The sequence below is a fragment of the Rhinoderma darwinii genome, chromosome 7 (genome assembly GCF_050947455.1).
Source record: "Rhinoderma darwinii isolate aRhiDar2 chromosome 7, aRhiDar2.hap1, whole genome shotgun sequence".
NCBI lineage: Eukaryota > Metazoa > Chordata > Amphibia > Anura > Rhinodermatidae > Rhinoderma > Rhinoderma darwinii.
Window position 1 is genome coordinate 60,151,226 of NC_134693.1, and position 18,540 is coordinate 60,169,765.

Below are 18,540 nucleotides of genomic sequence, written 5' to 3' on the forward strand. Positions count from 1 at the left end.
GCTCCAAAAGCCAAATATTGTTCCTTCGCTTCTGAATCTTGCCGTGGGTCCAAACAGCAGTTTATTACCACATATGGCGTATTGCTGTAATCAGGACAAATTGCTTTACAAATTTTGGGGTGATTTTTCTTCTTTATTCATTGTAAAAATTAAACATTTCTATGTTTTTTCAGAAAAAAGTAGATTTTCATTTTCACGTCCTAATTACACTAAATTCAGCAAAAAAAACTGTGGGGTCAAAATGCTAACTATACCCCTAGAAAAATTCCTTGAGGGGTGTATTCTACAAAATGGGGTCACTTTTGGGGGGTTTCCCCCGTTTTGCTCCCTCCAGGGCGCTACAAACGCGACATGGCACTGAAAACCAATCCAGCAAAATCTTTGCGCTCCTTCCCTTCTGAGCTCTGCCGTGGGTGCAAACAACAATTTAGTACCACATATGGGGTATTGCTGTAATCGGGACAAGTAGCTTTACAAGTTTTGGGGTGCTTTTTATTCTTTATTCCTTGCAAATATCTTTTTTTTAAATATTTTTTCAGAAAAAAAGTAGATTTTCACTTTCACAGGCAAACTCCAATAAATATAGCAGAAGACCTGTGGGTCAAGATGCTAATTATACCCCTAGATAAATTCCTTGAGGGGTGCAGTTTCCAAAACCGTGTCACTTTTGGGGGATTTCCACTGTTTTGGCACTACAAGACCTCTTCAAACCCGACATGGTGCCTAAAATATATTCTAAAAAAAGGAGGCCACAAAATCCACTGGGTGCTCCTTTGCTTCTGAGGCCTGTATTTCAGTCCATTATCACACTTGAGCCACATGTGGGATATTTATAAAAACTGCAATAAATATTGTGTTGCGTTTCTCTGGTAAAACCTTCTGTGTTACAGAAAAAAATGTATTACAAATAAATTGCAGCAAAAAAAAAAATATTTGTCAATTTCCCGTCTACATTGCTTTAATTCCTGTGAAACGCCTAAAGGGTTAAGAAACTTTCTGAATGCTGTTTTGAATACTTTGAGGGGTGAAGTTTTTAATATGGGGTGATTTATGGGGTCTATCAAGTACATACGGCCCTCAAAGCCGCTTTAGAACTGAACTGGTCCCTGTAAAAATCGCCTTTTGAAATTTTCTTGAAAATGTGAGAAATTGCTGGTAAAGTACTAAGCCTTGTAACGTCCTAGAAAAATAAAATAATGTTCAAAAAACGATGCAAATATAAAGTAGACATATGGAATATGTGAAATAGTAACTATTTTGTGTGGTAATACTATTTGTTTTACAAGCAGATACATTTAAAATTCGAAAAATCATAATTTTTGCAAATTTTCTCCTAATTTTGGTGTTTTTCACAAATAAGCAATGAATTTATTGACAACAATTTTCCACTAATATAAAGTACAATATGTCACGAGAAAACAATCTCAGAATCGCTTGGATAGGCAAAAGCATTCCGCAGTTATTACCACATAAAGTAACACATGTCAGATTTGAAAAAATGGGGCTGGTCCTGAAGGCCAAAATGAGCTCGGTCTTGAAAGGGTGAACATATAACTTGGCCTGCTACGTTTTTTTTGATTGAAAGAGCTTTTGATTTCTGTAAATATGACCTCCTGATGCTGCAAATTCAACAAATTACCATTTTAGTTCTCTTTACAACCTTTAAAATGTTTTGATCTCTGTTGTGCATAATAATTTTAAACAGTGCATTTTGAGTTTTTTACTTCTAAAAAAAAAATCCGTTATCATTAGATTTGTTCAATAAAATTTGCATTATACTCCAACGGTTGATGGCTTGAAGATTATACTGACTGTCATTTGCATCGACTATTTAGGAAAATCAGCGAAAAATAAAATTTGCATAATAATTTGGAACACAGTGTATACAAGGGGGAGTGCTGGGTGACCCTGTATACAAGGGGGTGGGTAGCGCTCTGTGGGCCTGTATACAAAGGGAAGGAGTTCTCTGTGTAACTATATACAAGCGGGGGTGCAATGTGGCCCTATATGCAAGGGGGAGCGCTGTGTGGCCCTATATAGCACTCTGTGACACTATATACAAGGGGGGAGCTCTGTGTGACACTATGTACAAAGGGGAGGGTTGTGTAGCACTATATACAAGGGGGTGGCTGTGTAGCGCTATCCACAGCGGTATTTGTGTGGCGCTCTTTATAGGGGGGCTTTTGGGTGCTATTTACAAAAGGGGGAGGGCTGTGTGGCGCTCTCTACAGGGGGCAGTATGGCACTATCTATAGGGGGCATGGGTAACGCTCTCTACGGGGGGATGTATGATACCTACAGGGGCTGTGTGTGGCACTATGTACAGGGGGCTGTGTGTGGCACTATGTACAGGGGGCTGTGTGTATGTGGTGTTTTACAGTGTGTGGTATTATTATATTCAGGCGCGCAGTGTTTGGTGCTATTATATTTAGGGGCACAGTATGTGGCACCATGATAACTTTATTTTCGTTTATAGGTGTGGAAATGTTGGAAAAGTGAGGAGCCAAAGACATCTGAGTGGCAAATTCTGCAGAAATGAGTCATGGCCGGGAGAAGTCTTCATGAGCTCTGGACCGGATGGAGGAGAAAAGAGGAAATAAACTACTACAATCTGAGACGTCGTCACCTGTGAGTCACTAGATTTATAGAGAATCTGTCACCTCTCCTGACATCTTTATTATAGGAAATCCTTGTATTTCACAAAAAGTCTTTCTGCAGTCCAGGACAGATAGACAATTCCCCTTGTCAGGAGGATGTGTCCCTGCATAGTGTGATACTGTCAGTATGTAGGGATACAGCCCTGTGACAAGGGGAATCGTAACACCCATTTGTTAATGCTTGCCCAAAAAGGTAGTGTTAAAAATAGTTATGGCGCGGCAGGGCGGCGGTGCGGAAGGGGGGCCCAAGTTTGGGTAACAGCCCAGGGCCCATGGTCTACTTAATCCGCCACTGTTTCCACTGTATCTCCATACATTTTACACTGCTATGTGCCTTTGTAATTTCTGGTCACCACAGTCTTTCTAGTCATGCAATATACACGTTCAATAGTATTATCTGGCTGACGACACATGACATGTATGTATGTATGTATGCTCATCATGAGCGGCAGGGCTGTGCCTCATCATGACGAGCATACATGTCATGCTGATCGCACAGGCACATCAAGAGCAATCTGGAGCAGGGGCAATGGCTGTCTGACCATACTTCCTGTTGTTAGGGCATACATAGGCTAATGTACTGGCAAATAGATATATGCCAGAACATTAAATTTAAAATATAAATTAAAAAACCCCTTATGAGATTAAAAAAAGGAAAATTTATTAAAAAGGGGTAATGTTAATGTTAAATAAAAAAAAAATCAATCAAAATAACACACAAATGCATATTTTTATAAAAAAAATAAACTTTATTAAATATGTACCAAAAAATGTAATAATATACACATATTGGGTATTGTCACGGTCGTAACAACCTGCACAACAAATTTATAGCATCACTTATGATAATTGGTGTATGTTGTAAGAATAAATAAATAGGAACTGTAGTGGTACTGGGTTTTTTTTCCTGCATTTTTGCCAAAATAAAAGTGTAAGTTAAAGGCTATGTACACCTTTGAAATTATATATATATATATATATATATATATATATATATATACATATATATATATAGTAAGGAAAAAGGAGGAAACCTCCACCTCTCTTGCCATGACTAAGAACGCAGTCTGCGTTCGAAACGCGTAGGCTCAGGTACATACCCTGACTACTCCTGCCTTGAGACTGCGTCTCCCTTTCAATTTTAATGATATTTCTAATAAACATGGGAATTGTTCTTCCCTTTTAAATTACCATTAGCGCTGGATCATCCTCTCCAATTCTTTGCCATATATATATATATATATATATATATATATGTATGTATATATGTATATGTATTTATATATATATACGTATATGTATATATATATATATATATATATATATATATATATATATATATATATATATATATATATATATAAATGTTCATCGTGTGATTGGTGCAACTTCCAAAATACTTTTTATTAAAAATTATTTTTACTTTTGGAGATACAGCTGCTTTGTATTCTGTAAACAGAGCAGCCGCATCGTGCGCTAATACCTGAATCCGTCAGGTCCACAGGACTGATGGGTACAGCGAAAGCGGGTCCTGTGTCTCTGACACGCAGGATCCCCCTGTAATTGGTCACATCTAAGTTATGAACATAGATGTGATCGGTAACAGCTCGACACTGAACCCATAAGTCCAGCAGACCCGACAGATGCAGGTTTCAGTGCTAGATACAGCTGCTCTGCTTACAGTATACAAAGTACCTCAAAAAGTAAAAATAATTTGTAATAAAAAATATTTTGAAAGTTGCACCAATCACACTGATAAACATTAATAAAAAACAAAAAGACGATTTCAAAGGTGTATAGCCTTTAAACGATAATGTATATGTGCTATAATAAAAAAAATGATGAGCAAAAAAATCAAGACATTTTTCTGGTTCTCTAGGCCAAAATTTACCTGGTCCTTAAGGGATTAAGAAGCATGACTTTTTAATTATTTAATTAAATTAATTATTGCATTTTTTTAAACAAAAAAAGAGGCGTGACTACTTATCTTCAGTTTTTGTTCACTCTGTGGTCCCACCTTCACTCATAATCTTTTTTATATGTTGTCATATACTCATCAGTGGTTTTACGTTTCTTTAATTTCTATACACATTTTTTAATGGTCCCTTGTTATTTACAATGTTTGAAATAACTTGTAATGTTTTGGCCTACGACCTTCTCTGAAAATCCCCAAATTTTAAGCTAATTATGTGTCTTTATATACAGACATTACTCTCTTCATGACTTTTAAGAAAAAAAGGGGGGATAAAAAAGAGAGAAAACGGCGCTCCTCTAAGGTGATATCGTTCTGATATTTGTAGGATAGAAAATAGCTTTATGAATGGAGCTCACCTTGGTGAGTTGTGCAATGTCGCCAGCGTAACTTGACTTTGTAGCTTGTACACGCTCGATCACACTGTGCTTGCCTCTGGAGCCATAACCGCAGGGGGTGAATTCGTATCAGGAACTCCTCTCCTCGCGGTTTTGAAGTAATGCAAATTGGGAAGAAAAAGCTGCTCCTCTGAACGGGCGCTCAGGTGTGAATTGTGCTAGTACCTTCACAAAATCGTCAGGGTTTGTTTCAACAATTTTATTCTATATACTATTAAAACAATATAAAATTCAATTGCTGCAACGCGTTTCAACCACGCACTGTGGTCTTCATCAGGCATATCAATTTAATTACAATACATCATCTTATATACTCGTATCATGTGCTTCACTTCCAGGTTAAACAGGCAAGGTGAAGGTTCATCATGGGCGTTTCAACACAGGTGCGTGTATGTTTTTTTCTTTTTCTCACTCTGATTTTCTCTTAATTGCTATTTCTACAATTTTCTACCTTTTAACCATCTATTTTCTACCAAATAATAGATATTCTTGGTTTTATTGTGAAAGAAGATAAATTTTTTATATATATATATATATATGTTTATGTGTAGGTAACCGTGTACTTCAAAAATCATCGTCCGCGAACTCTCGCCGCTGGCAGACAGTGTGAGTACTCTTAGTTTCTTCAATAATTATGTTTATTCTTTCTAATTATTTTGATGCTGTCTTTTATTCTAAAAAAAATAATTAGATTGCTGTTAAGAAATGCTTCTAGTTTAATTGCTGTTCGTTTGAATCTATTACATTTTCAAATGTCGGGAGCCCACCGCTCTTGTTTCTTTATATTTAATTTTAAAAAAGAAATGCTCCTATTGTAAATAATGGTTATTATTTGTTTTTTGTAGGTGTATTACACTCAGTTTTATCCTATTATTTTAAATACAGATGTAATTGTATTTTAATAGATCGTTGTATTATAATTCAATCTTATTCGCTGGTCCTTTACTTCTCAGACGCCCAAAATGCCTATGCTTTTCATAAATTACAGTACAGAGTTTTTAAATAAATATATATCAGAAATAAACTTAATTCTATTTTAATTTGTTTATGCAATTCCACCCCATTCATTTTGATATTTCAAACTACACTTGATCAATTTTTTCATTGAGTCCGTTTGGGCTCAAGGTACCAAATTTGAATATCCAGAAGGACTCCCTTTTGTTCAGGGTAGAAATTCTGTTATGTGTTTTAAAATTTACTTGTTCGATTGGGGAGATTTTTATTTTAGAAAAATCAGACGAATGGTTATATAATAAATGCCTTGATAAGCTGTGTTTTAGGAAACCGTTTTTTTGCATTAAAGCGGTGACCATTTAATCTCTTTCTTAGTGTTTGGGTTGTTCTTCCAATATATTGCAATCCGCACTCACATTCAATCATGTATATTACATAATCAGTTTCACAGTTCATATGGGTGTTAATTTCGAATATTTCTTGTGTTACGTTTGACATAACCTGAGTTTTTCCTTTATTAATATTAAAACAGCATAAACAGTTTATTTTCCCACATTTATGGATCCCTACTGGTTTATAATAATGATCTGGGGTAGAGGTGGGGATACTCATCTTCAATCTACTAGGTGCTAATATATTTTTAATAGTTCTCCCTCGACGAAATGTTATCCCTGGTTTTATAGGGATAATTTTATTTAAAATTGGATCATTTAAAAGTACATTCCAATGTTTTTGCAATGCATTTCTTATGATATTGTGATCTTTGTTAAATGTTGTAATAAAATTATTTGAGTGTCTTTTCTTTAAAACATCCTTATTGTGTTCTATATGTACTTTTTCTACAAGGCATGCTTCTTGAGATGTATCTAGATTTTTTGATACGCATGTTTAAGGAGATTTTGAGGATATTTTTTCTCCTCAAACTTTGCTTTGAGGATTTTGGATTGTTCTTTGTATCCATTAACTGAAGAGCAGTTTTTTCTTATTCTCCTATACTGACTGTGTGGGATATTTGTTATCCATTTTTTGTAGTGTGCACTTTTAAAATTTAAAAAACTATTTTTATCTGTGTCTTTAAAATGTGTTTTTGTTAAAAATGTGTTATCAGAATGACTGATTTCTAAGTCTAAAAAAATTATTTTTTCTTTTGATATATTTTGTGTGAATTGTATTCCCCACATATTTTTATTTAAAATATTTATGAAGCTATTCGCTTCCTCCACAGTGCCAGACCAGATTATAAAAAGGTCATCGATATATCTCTTATAATAGACAATTTTATTCCGATATATATGGTCATTCTCTATATGTGTTAATTCAAAATGCCCCATGAATAGGTTGGCATAGCTTGGGGCAACTCGTGTCCCCATAGCCGTGCCTCTTATCTGTTTATATAATTTAGAATTATGTTTAAAAATATTGTGGGTGAGAATAAAATGTAATCCTTCCAATAGAAAATCATTTTGGTTTTTTTGGGAGCATACCTCTATGTTCTAAAAAAAATTTTGTGGCCTTTAATCCAAGGGTGTGATTCGATATTCGAATATAGGGAAGTGACATCCAATGTTATCAATACATAATTTCCATTCCAGCTGTATCCTTGTAATTCTCTGATAAGACTCGTAGAGTCTTTCAGATGAGATGGTAATTTTTTTACTAAATCTTGCAAATGTAAATCTATATAATGTGAAAGCTGACTTTTCAAGGACTTGATACCAGATATTATTGGTCTACCTGGAGGATTCGTTTGATTTTTATGAATTTTAGGTAGATGGTAAAAAAAAAGGGTGTTTCCGGATTTGCTATCATTAAGAATGATTTTTCTTTTTTATTTATAATGCCCTCTTCGAAGTTGGTTTTTATGAAATTTGAAAATTCTTTTTCATATTGAGCTGATGGATCAAATATTATTGTTTCGTAATATTTTTTATCGGAAAGTATTCTCTCAGCTTCTTGGATATAAGTTTCTCTATCTTGTATTACAATTCCTCCTCCTTTATCCGCTGATCTTATTACAATATTTTTGTTATTTTGAAAGTCTTTCAGTGATTTTTTCTCTCCTTTATTAAGATTGCATTGACTAGGTATCCTTTTTATCCTATTGATTATTTTCAAATCATGTGACACTAATATATAAAAGGTTTCTAAAAAGTTACCCTTGTGGTGCAGTGGGTAAAAGCTCGATTTTCCATTGACTTCAAGATGTGTATATGGGTCTTCTACACTAATATCTTTTTCCATTTGTTTGGATTTCCCTGTTTCTATAGAAAAATGACGTTGCAATGTGAGTTTTCTGATAAAATTATTTAAATCTAAAAAAAGTTGAAACTCATCAGCTGATTGTGTGGGACAAAAAGACAAGCCTTTAGCAAGTAACTCTATTTCTCCTTTTTTGAGTATATATTGTGATAAATTAAACACATTACTGGATTTTTCATATATACTCTTAGTTTCAATAGATTCTTGCAGGTCGGTTTTTAATCCTCCCTGCTTTTTTTGTGTGTTTCTTTTTTTCCCCCCTCTGCATCCTCTGATCTTTCTTTTCTTTTCGTAGATTTGGATAAATGCATTTGATTTGGGAGGGCTTGAAAATATTTTGTGATTACATGATTCCTTATAGGTGGTGATGTCTTGGATTTTTGTTTTTGAGGACTGATGTTCGAACTTGGGGGGAAGATATATTGGTTGGTGTGCTATTTATTGTAGAGTTTGATGTTTCCATTTCAGGAGTGGTAGGATCTGCGGTGGGTCTATCTATTTCATTAAGATATAGAATCAAAGGTGATGAAAAAGTCGGATCTGGGCGACTACCTGTGTGGACCGGAGTACCTATCCAACGAAAAGTGGTATTTATACCATCAGGTGGGCTCCCGACATTTGAAAATGTAATAGATTCAAACGAACAGCAATTAAACTAGAAGCATTTCTTAACAGCAATCTAATTATTTTTTTTAGAATAAAAGACAGCATCAAAATAATTAGAAAGAATAAACATAATTATTGAAGAAACTAAGAGTACTCACACTGTCTGCCAGCGGCGAGAGTGCGCGGACGATGATTTTTTAAGTACACGGTTACCTACACATAAACATATATATATATATATATATATATATATATATATATATATATAAAATTAATCTTCTTTCACAATAAAACCAAGAATATCTATTATTTGGTAGAAAATAGATGGTTAAAAGGTAGAAAATTGTAGAAATAGCAATTAAGAGAAAATCAGAGTGAGAAAAAGAAAAAAACATACACGCACCTGTGTTGAAACGCCCATGATGAACCTTCACCTTGTCTCTTCAAGACTGTTATTCTCATAGATTAACAGCAGCACCTTCCTTCCTGCAATATGTACACACACACACACACACACACACACACACACACACACACACACACACACACACACACACAGTGAGGAGGGGACCTGCCTCATATTATGATGATGCTCTTATCCTGTGGGCGCTGCACTGTACAGCAGAACCGTGGCTGTAAGTTCATGTTCAGACGTGGCAGAATTTTTCCGCTGCAAATGTTGGTGCAGATTTGGAGCAATTACGCAACGAATCTGCACCAACATTTAGACGTTGCAGCTATCACAGCGGACTTGCCACAGATTTCAGTTTTTACATTGCAAATGCTGAAATACGCAGTGAAATTCCGCTTCTTCTCCGCAGTGGAATGAACATGCTGAGGAGGGAAAATTCTAATTTCCTAATTTCCTAACAGTTATTTTCTGCAACGTCTGAACTAACTTTCCTAAAAATGTATAGAAAGAAATGAAAAGAACGGCTGCTGCAGAGTTCCACTGCAGACTGTCCGCAGCGGAATTCAACAGCAATTCCGCCACGTCTGATTGTGCCCTAATACACGTCGAGATCCTTCTCTAACAACGAACATCAGAGAAACCTGTTATTTCTGTCATTTAACCCCTTGTATGCAACGATCAAATCAGATTGCAACATACTAGGTGAAATCAAAGAATTTCCTGTGATGCGATCTATAACAGTACCTTGTATGAATAGACAGCCCAGGGTCTATTGGAGGACCCTAGGGCTGTTAGTTCAGGATGCCTGTTGTTTAGGGCATACTTAGAGATGCCCTAAAAATAGACTGTGTACATTGTTATGTAAACTCATAAATTATTAATAGAAACCCCATTTTAATAAAAGGTAATTAAAATATCTGTGAGGGGGGAGTAAAAAAATAAGAATTTCAAACACAATATTTGTACACATCACATTTAGTTATATATAACAATAAAATGTTAATAAAACTATATAAAAAAAATAATAAACACATATTGGGTATCACCATAACCATAACAACCTGTTCCGTAGATCTATTAGGCCGGATTTACACGAGTGTGTGCCTTTTGCATGCGCAAAAAACGCGGTATTTTGCAAAAGGTACTTAAAGCTCCGTGTGTCAGCTGCGTATGATGCGTGGCTGCGTGATTTTCGTGCAGCCGCCATCATTATGACACTCTGTTTGTATGTTTGTAAACAGAAAAGCATGAGGATTGGGTTCAAGTCAGGGCTATGGCTGTGCCACTGAAGGACATTCACAGAGTTGTCCCATGCTTCACTGTAGGGATGGTATTGGTCAGGTGATGAGAAGTGCCTGGTTTCCTGCATAACGCTTAGAATTGAGGCCGAAATGTTCAATCTTGGTTTCATCATATCGCAGAACCTTGTTTCTCACAGTCTGTGCTTTTTTGTAAACTCCAGGTGGGCTGTCATGTGTCTTATACTGAGGAGAGGCCTTTTTCTGGTCTCTCTGCCATTAACCCCAGATTGGTGTAGGGCTGCAGTGATGGTTGACCTTCTGGAAGTTTCTCACATCTGGACACAGAATCTTTGGCGCTCAGCCAGACTGACCTTTGGGTTCTTGGTCACTTCTCACCTAGGCCCTTCTCCCCTGATTACTTAGTTTGGTGGGGTGACCAGCTCTAGGAAGAGTCCTAGTTGTTCCAAACGTCTTTTATTTAGGAATTATGGAGGCCACTGTGCTCTTGAGAACTTTCAGTGCAGCAGAAATTATTTTGTATGCTTCTCCAGATCTGGGCCTCCACACAATCCTGTCTCTGAGCTCTACAGGCAGTTCTTTCCACCTGCAAAATGCATTGTCAACTGTGATACCTTATATAGAATATATAGAAAGGGATGTGTCTTTCCAAATCATGTCCAATCAAATGAATTGATGACAGGTGGACTCCAATCAAGTTGTAGAAACATTTAAAACATGATCTAGAGAAAAGGGAGGCCCCCAGAGCCTAGTGTCATAGCAAAGGATCAAAATACTTATGTCCAGGCAAAATGTGAGTTTATTATTTTCAATAAATTTGAAAAAATGTTAAAAAATTCTGTTTTCACTTTGCCTTGCGTGCAGAATGATGAGGGAAAACTTGAATTTTTGTTTTCTTTCTGAATGCACAATATTTTGTTCCTTTCTGATATATAGTCTAAAATAGTATTACAAGAGCTCATAACCTAGGAGAAATCTCAGCAAAGGTCTCATTTGAGCCTAATATTTATTTAAAATATATTAATATTGCAGGAAAAAAAAATATGAGCAGGTTTCCAAGTTGTGACATGTAATATAACAATGCACTTAATTTACTGTATCCGAGTGTCATCATTATAAGATTATTATCTATGTGAGGCAGATGTATTCACTACACCTTTTTAAACTGCACAGTAAATTATTTAAGTAGTTGTCATGCTGCATAGAGAAACTTATTGCACTGCATATCTTATATGATTATTTATGTAGTAGCAACAGGCAACAGTTTATTTTTCTTTTCTTTAGATTTGTTTCTTTTAGTAAATCAGCGTAAAACACCAAGCGATCGTAGATAGAGAACTTTATCGATGTCAAAATTTCAGCGCTGCTAACCCCTTAAGAAATACCTCGTTAAATTGTGGCATTGCAGAATTCTTCATGTTTTATCTTGACTTATGATATAAAGTAAAAATGCACTGAAATCAACTAACAAAATTCCTTGGTGTAACATTATTTATGAGTTTACTTGATGTGCAGAAAAGTTCATGTTCTTCAATATAAGTAATGAAAAATAAAAAATAAAATGTAAATATTCTAATTGCTTCTTCTCTTGAGTCATGTTTTACTGATTATAAAGAGCATGCTGACATTTTAGATATCTGTAACTCTAATTACAACTAGCATTTTACAAACATAGCAAATAAATGTCTTGTGGAAGTTGATGGGAATACTCATTGTTAAAATGAAATTATATAAATGTAAGACAAATAATTTTCCTTTCTCTAAAACATACTTATATTAGTAATAAATAGAATATTAGCAACCTATTTTCTTTTCTCACTAGTTTAAAAGTTCAATTTACAGTTATGCAGTATTATGAAATTCGTCTAAAATTAACTCTCATTTGGAATATTGCCATTATCACTTAAAAGATTCACTTAGACTATATCCAAGGTCATATTCAAGATTGCAAATATGGTGTGTCTCTGTTTTTACATAGATGCACAGTGTAGTGTTTTTTTGTTAAATGTATTAGCTCCTATTCTTTAAAGATGTTGTACCAGAATCAATAATCATCCCCTATCCACATTGTGTGTTCTCTGATATACTGTGGACCTATCTGCAGTGAGGAGGAGCTTGAAATGAGCCGCGGTCGACTGTTTCCATCATTCCCATAGACTTTAAATGGTGCTCAAACACAGCTTCATCCATTGTCCTACTCACTGCGGTGAGGCAATGGGAAGGAACAGATGGTTCCCCTGTTCTTGCAATCATTGGGGTCCGAGCGGCGGGGCCCCCAGCGATCAGACAATTATCATTTATCCTGTGGATAGTTGATAATTGTCGATTTTTCAGAATAAATGATACTTCCTAAGGAGAAATACATTGGGCTAGTACGGAGAAGTAGACTTAACATGGGATATGATGTGCGCTTTATTCATGCCCATTTGTAAGTGCAGGTCTTTTTTTAATTATCGTTTTTAGTAACAGGTTTTACACTATCATGTGTGCTCTCTGGTATAATTTATTCCAAAAGGATAGTAAATGAGGCAAATTTTTAAGTGCTGCTATTTTGGAAGATGATTGTTGGATTTTGGACATATACAAAAACAGAACATTTTGGTTGCTCTGAGAAGCACTGGGTATATTTATCTTGCAATTTATTTTTATGAAACTGTTGAGGTGCATAGACAAAAAAAATAACGTTTTATTCTAAACTACATGGCAGTAACAAACTGTTCTCAGAATATATTTTTTTCTCTACAACCACAATATTTATAATACCCATACCTTAGAAAAACATGTCAAAATGGTAAATCCCAAAAATAAAACTGTGTATTCTTAACATTTAAAGGGAGCTTGTAATATTGAAAATGCAGTTCAAGATTTGGGCAGCATGTTCTAGAGTAGGGGGAGCCGAGCAGATTGAGATATATATATATATATATATATATATATAAATACCAGCATAGAACGTAGTAACGGCACCAGGACTTCAAGACGAATGAAAAACAGGGTGGATTTATTCACCTCAAGGAATAACAGCAACGTTTCGGTTCAACAGGAACCTTTCCTCAAGCCATGGCTTGAGAAAGGTTCCTGTTGAACCGAAACGTTGCTGTTATTCCTTGAGGTGAATAAATCCACCCTGTTTTTCATCCGTCTTGAAGTCCTGGTGCCGTTACTACGTTCTATGCTGGTATTTATCTAAAAAGAAGGGGAATTGATTCATCCCCTGGTGACGAGCACATGGCCTGATTTTCTTGATGTGTGGAGTGCTGTGTTTCTTTGCCCTTGGATTGTATATATATATATATATATATATATATATATATATATAGATATATAGATATATATATACACACCCGTTCAAAAGTTTAGGGTCACTTAGAAATTTCCTTATTTTTGAAAGAAAAGCACAGTTTTTTTCAATGAAGATAACCTTAAATTAATCAGAAATACACTCTATACATTGTTAATGTGCTAAATGACTATTCTAGCTGCAAACGTCTGGTTTTTAATGCAATATCTACATAGGTGTATAGAGGCCCATTTCCAGCAACCATCACTCCAGTGTTCTAATTGTACATTGTGTTTGCTAACTGTGTTAGAAGGCTAATGGATGATTAGAAAACACTTGAAAACCCTTGTGCAATTATGTTAGCACCGCTGTAAACAGTTTTGCTGTTTAGAGGAGCTATAAAATTGACCTTCCTTTGAGCTAGTTGAGAATCTGGAGCATTACATTTGTGGGTTCGATTAAACTCTCAAAATGGCTAGAAAAAGAGAGCTTTCATGTGAAATTCGACAGTCTATTCTTGTTCTTAGAAATTAAGGCTATTCCATGCGAGAAATTGCCAAGAAACTGAAGATTTCCTACAACGGTGTGTACTACTCCCTTCAGAGGACAGCACAAACAGTCTCTAACCAGAGTAGAAAGAGAAGTGGGAGGCCCCGCTGCACAACTGAGGAACAAGACAAGTACATTAGAGTCTCTAGTTTGAGAAATAGACGCCTCACAGGTCCTAAACTGGCAGCTTCATTAAATAGTACCCGCAAAATGCCAGTGTCAACGTCTACAGTGAAGAGGCGACTCCGGGATGCTGGTCTTCAGGGCAGAGTGGCAAAGAAAAAGCCATATCTGAGACTGGCTAATAAAAGGAAATTATTAATATGGGCAAAAGCACACAGACATTGAACAGAGGAAGATTGGAAAAAAGTGTTATGGACAGACGAATCGAAGTTTGTTGTGTTTGGATCACACAGAAGAACATTTGTGAGACACAGAACAACTGAAAAGATGCTGGAAGAGTGCCTGACGCCATCTGTCAAGCATGGTGGAGGTAATGTGATGGTCTGGGGTTGCTTTGGTGCTAGTAAAGTGGGAGATTTGTACAAGGTAAAAGGGATTTTGAATAAGGAAGGCTATCACTCCATTTTGCAACGCCATGCCATACCCTGTGGACAGCGCTTGATTGGAGCCAATTTCATCCTACAACAGGACAATGACCCAAAGCACACCTCCAAATTATGCAAGAACTACTATATATATATATATATATATATATATATATATATATATATATATATATATAGATATATATATATAAAGAAGGAGCATACATTAATCGACAATAAAGCAATCATATGTACGATTCCAATAAAACATATAGATATATGCATACCAATATTTAAAAAAACAGCCATGATGTGCACATATTTCTTCCAATGTAAGGCATACAAAAGCAGTATAATATGCATATAAAGTGCAGTATTCATCTCAAAAAACAATATAAATGAGAGCAATTTAGATAAATGGAAAGGGGCAGAGGCCAATTCTACTTTAATAGCAATAGATTTACTGTAAACCGTTGGGTCTGTGAAAAAAGATAAAGATGTACGCCTATCATATTCGCGCGTATCCACTGCGCATGCTCCAATATGGCACCCACACCGGACATTAAGTCCGGTGGAACGCATCGAGCAGCAAATCACCACTGCGCATGCGCAGAGACGGAACTTGCGTTCCACCCTTACTGCGCATGCGCCAGCGGCGAAAAAGCGCACCGAGAAACGGAAAATCTTAAAAAGCATCATAATTATGCCTGGACATAGCCCAGATGCTATAATGGACTATACAATGCATCACCCAAAGAATTAAATGGGCTTTGCACCGTAGTGTCCACACATAGAAAAACTGAATGTAGGGAAAAATGGCAATACTATCAATAGTGGGCTAACCCCCTTATAGTAACATTACAAGAACCAATAACGTCATAACTCAATATAATGTGACTATAGTCACCATTAGAGCAGGTGGAGCTATTATGATACAGGGAATATTATCATCCCAAACAGGGATATCAAATGTTCCCAAAAAACCCTCATAATAGAGAGAAACGCATATTCCAAAATATGAGACATGCGTTTAAATATCAATACACAGCCCACATTTATTAAAGATGACATTGGACATTTATTTAAGACACAAAGGAGGAGATACCAATATAAATATCATTTTAACTATACAATCAGCATAAAGACATACTTGAAACATTGCATCGCTATATTTTAAATTGACTATATTATTAGAACTCTGTTGATATATTTTACAAATGGGACTTTATAGTCTCAGAAAAAAGGCCTCTGCTGCTTTCCAATATCTCTCAAATTGCTTAACATGCAATTGTGTATCTAAAAAGTGTGAAAAAGAGAAATGAAAAAACATATTAATATATAATATTTGTGAATATAAAAACAAACAGTAAATATGTATATTCAAAAAAAGGTCAAAATAAGACCTCAGATTCACTATACATCAAAGACACAAAATATACCTTCAAGGACGTCGACCGACCATATCCTTATACTTTTTTAGGGGGACAAGTTACCCACCACTGTCTTAAATATGCGGGCCACAAGGATATTCTATATTCAAACCCTTAGGAGACATAGTTTCCAATTTAAAAATCCACTCTAGCTCTTTTCTTTTGAGAGTCAAATCTCTATCACCGTCACGTCTCAGCTGAGGCACCGAATCAATGATTCTGAATCTCAACTGTGACAAGCTATGCTTTTTCTCAACAAAGTGTCTCGACACTGGTAGGTCCTGTCTCTTAGTATTGATGTATGATTTATGATTTCTCATCCTGAGACGTACTTCTGTAGTGGTCTCACCGACATAGTGAAGACCACATGGGCAGCTCAGCAGATAAATAACATAGGATGATTGACACGTAAAGAAACCTTTGATATTTATTATCTGACCACTTTGTGGGTAGTTAAAAATGCCACCCTTAATCATATTGTCACAGATGTTGCATCCTAGACATTGATAACAACCATGTTTCGTGGGGGCCAAAAACATCTGACTTTTCCGATTAGACCCAATATCGGCCTTGACCACACTGTTTTTAATTGTTTTGCCTTTCCTATAGGTCATCATAAGCCTCTCTTGAAATTCAGCAACTTTTGGAAAGGCTCTCTCCAATACCTTCCAATCTTTCCTCAGAATCCCACCAATCTGTGAGCTTAATGAGGAGAAAGTGGAGATGAATGGTAACCGGACATTATTGTTCTTAACTAACTGCCCACTAAGGAGGTCCTGTCTGTCCAGCAGTTCAACCTTCCGTCTGTTAAAATCCAAAACATGACTCGGATAACCCCGATCAGAGAATTTTTTACACATTTGGTCGAGTCTTGAGGATAATTTATCAAGGCCGATATTGGGTCTAATCGGAAAAGTCACAATTGCATGTTAAGCAATTTGAGAGATATTGGAAAGCAGCAGAGGCCTTTTTTCTGAGACTATAAAGTCCTATTTGGAAAATATATCAACAGAGTTCTAATAATATAGTCAATTTAAAATATAGCGATGCTGTTAAGGATCTGCCAGGCACAGCTTCTGTATCTACGCCCATAGGTAATCAGCCTGCACCTGCTTCTATGTCTGTGAGACTGACTCCATCTTCCACCACTCAGGATGGCAGGCTTAGGAGTGGGAGAGCCTATCACAGCCTGGCCAGACGGAGCTAGCTCCCGCCCTCTGTCTATTTATACCTGCCTTTCCTGTTCCTCCTTGCTTGTGATTCTTCTCGTTTAGTTTCCTGGCCCTGCTGCAGCTTCTTGATCTATTTGACCCTGCTTCATATTTACCCTGGCTTACTGACTATTCTCCTGCTTTGCGTTTGGTACCTCATACACTCCTGGTTTGACTCGGCTTGTTCACTACTCTCCTGCTCTGCGTTTGGTACCTCGTACACTCCTGGTTTGACTCGGCTCGTTCACCACTCTTGTTGCTCTCGGTGTTGCCGTGGGCAACTGCCCCTTTTCCCTTGCTTCTGTGTACCCTTGTCTGTTTGTCTGTCGTGCACTTATTGAGCGTAGGGACTGTCGCCCAGTTGTACCCCGTCGCCTATGGCGGGTCGTTGCAAGTAGGCAGGGACTGAGTGGCGGGTAGATTAGGGCTCACTTGTCTGTTTCCTTACCCCCTTTCATTACATAATCACAAGCCCGTATACCTAGTCTACCCTGGTCCCTCACACTACTATGGACCCCCTTGAGACCCTGGCTCAGCAAATGCAGGGTCTCTCCTTACAGGTCCAGGCCCTGGCTCAGAGAGTCAACCAGCCTGATGCTACCATGGTAGTGCCCCTCACCTCACCTCTTGAACCCAACCTCAAGTTGAATGACCGGTTCTCAGGGGACCGGAAGACTTTTCTCTCCTTTCGGGAGAGTTGTAGGCTCTATTTTCGCTTAAAGCCCCACTCCTCAGGTTCTGAGAGCCAGCGGGTGGGTATAATTATGTCCGGGCTCCAGGAAGGGCCCCAAGAATGGGCCTTCTCCTTGGCTCCTGACGCCCCTGAACATTCCTCCGTTAATCTTTTCTTTTCTGCTCTCGGACTCATTTATGACGAGACTGACAGGACTGCCTTTGCCGAGAGTCAGCTGGTGACCTTACGTCAGGGTAAAAGACCTGTGGAGGAGTATTGCTCTGACTTTAGGAAGTGGTGCGTAGCTTCTCGGTGGAATGACCCTGCCTTAA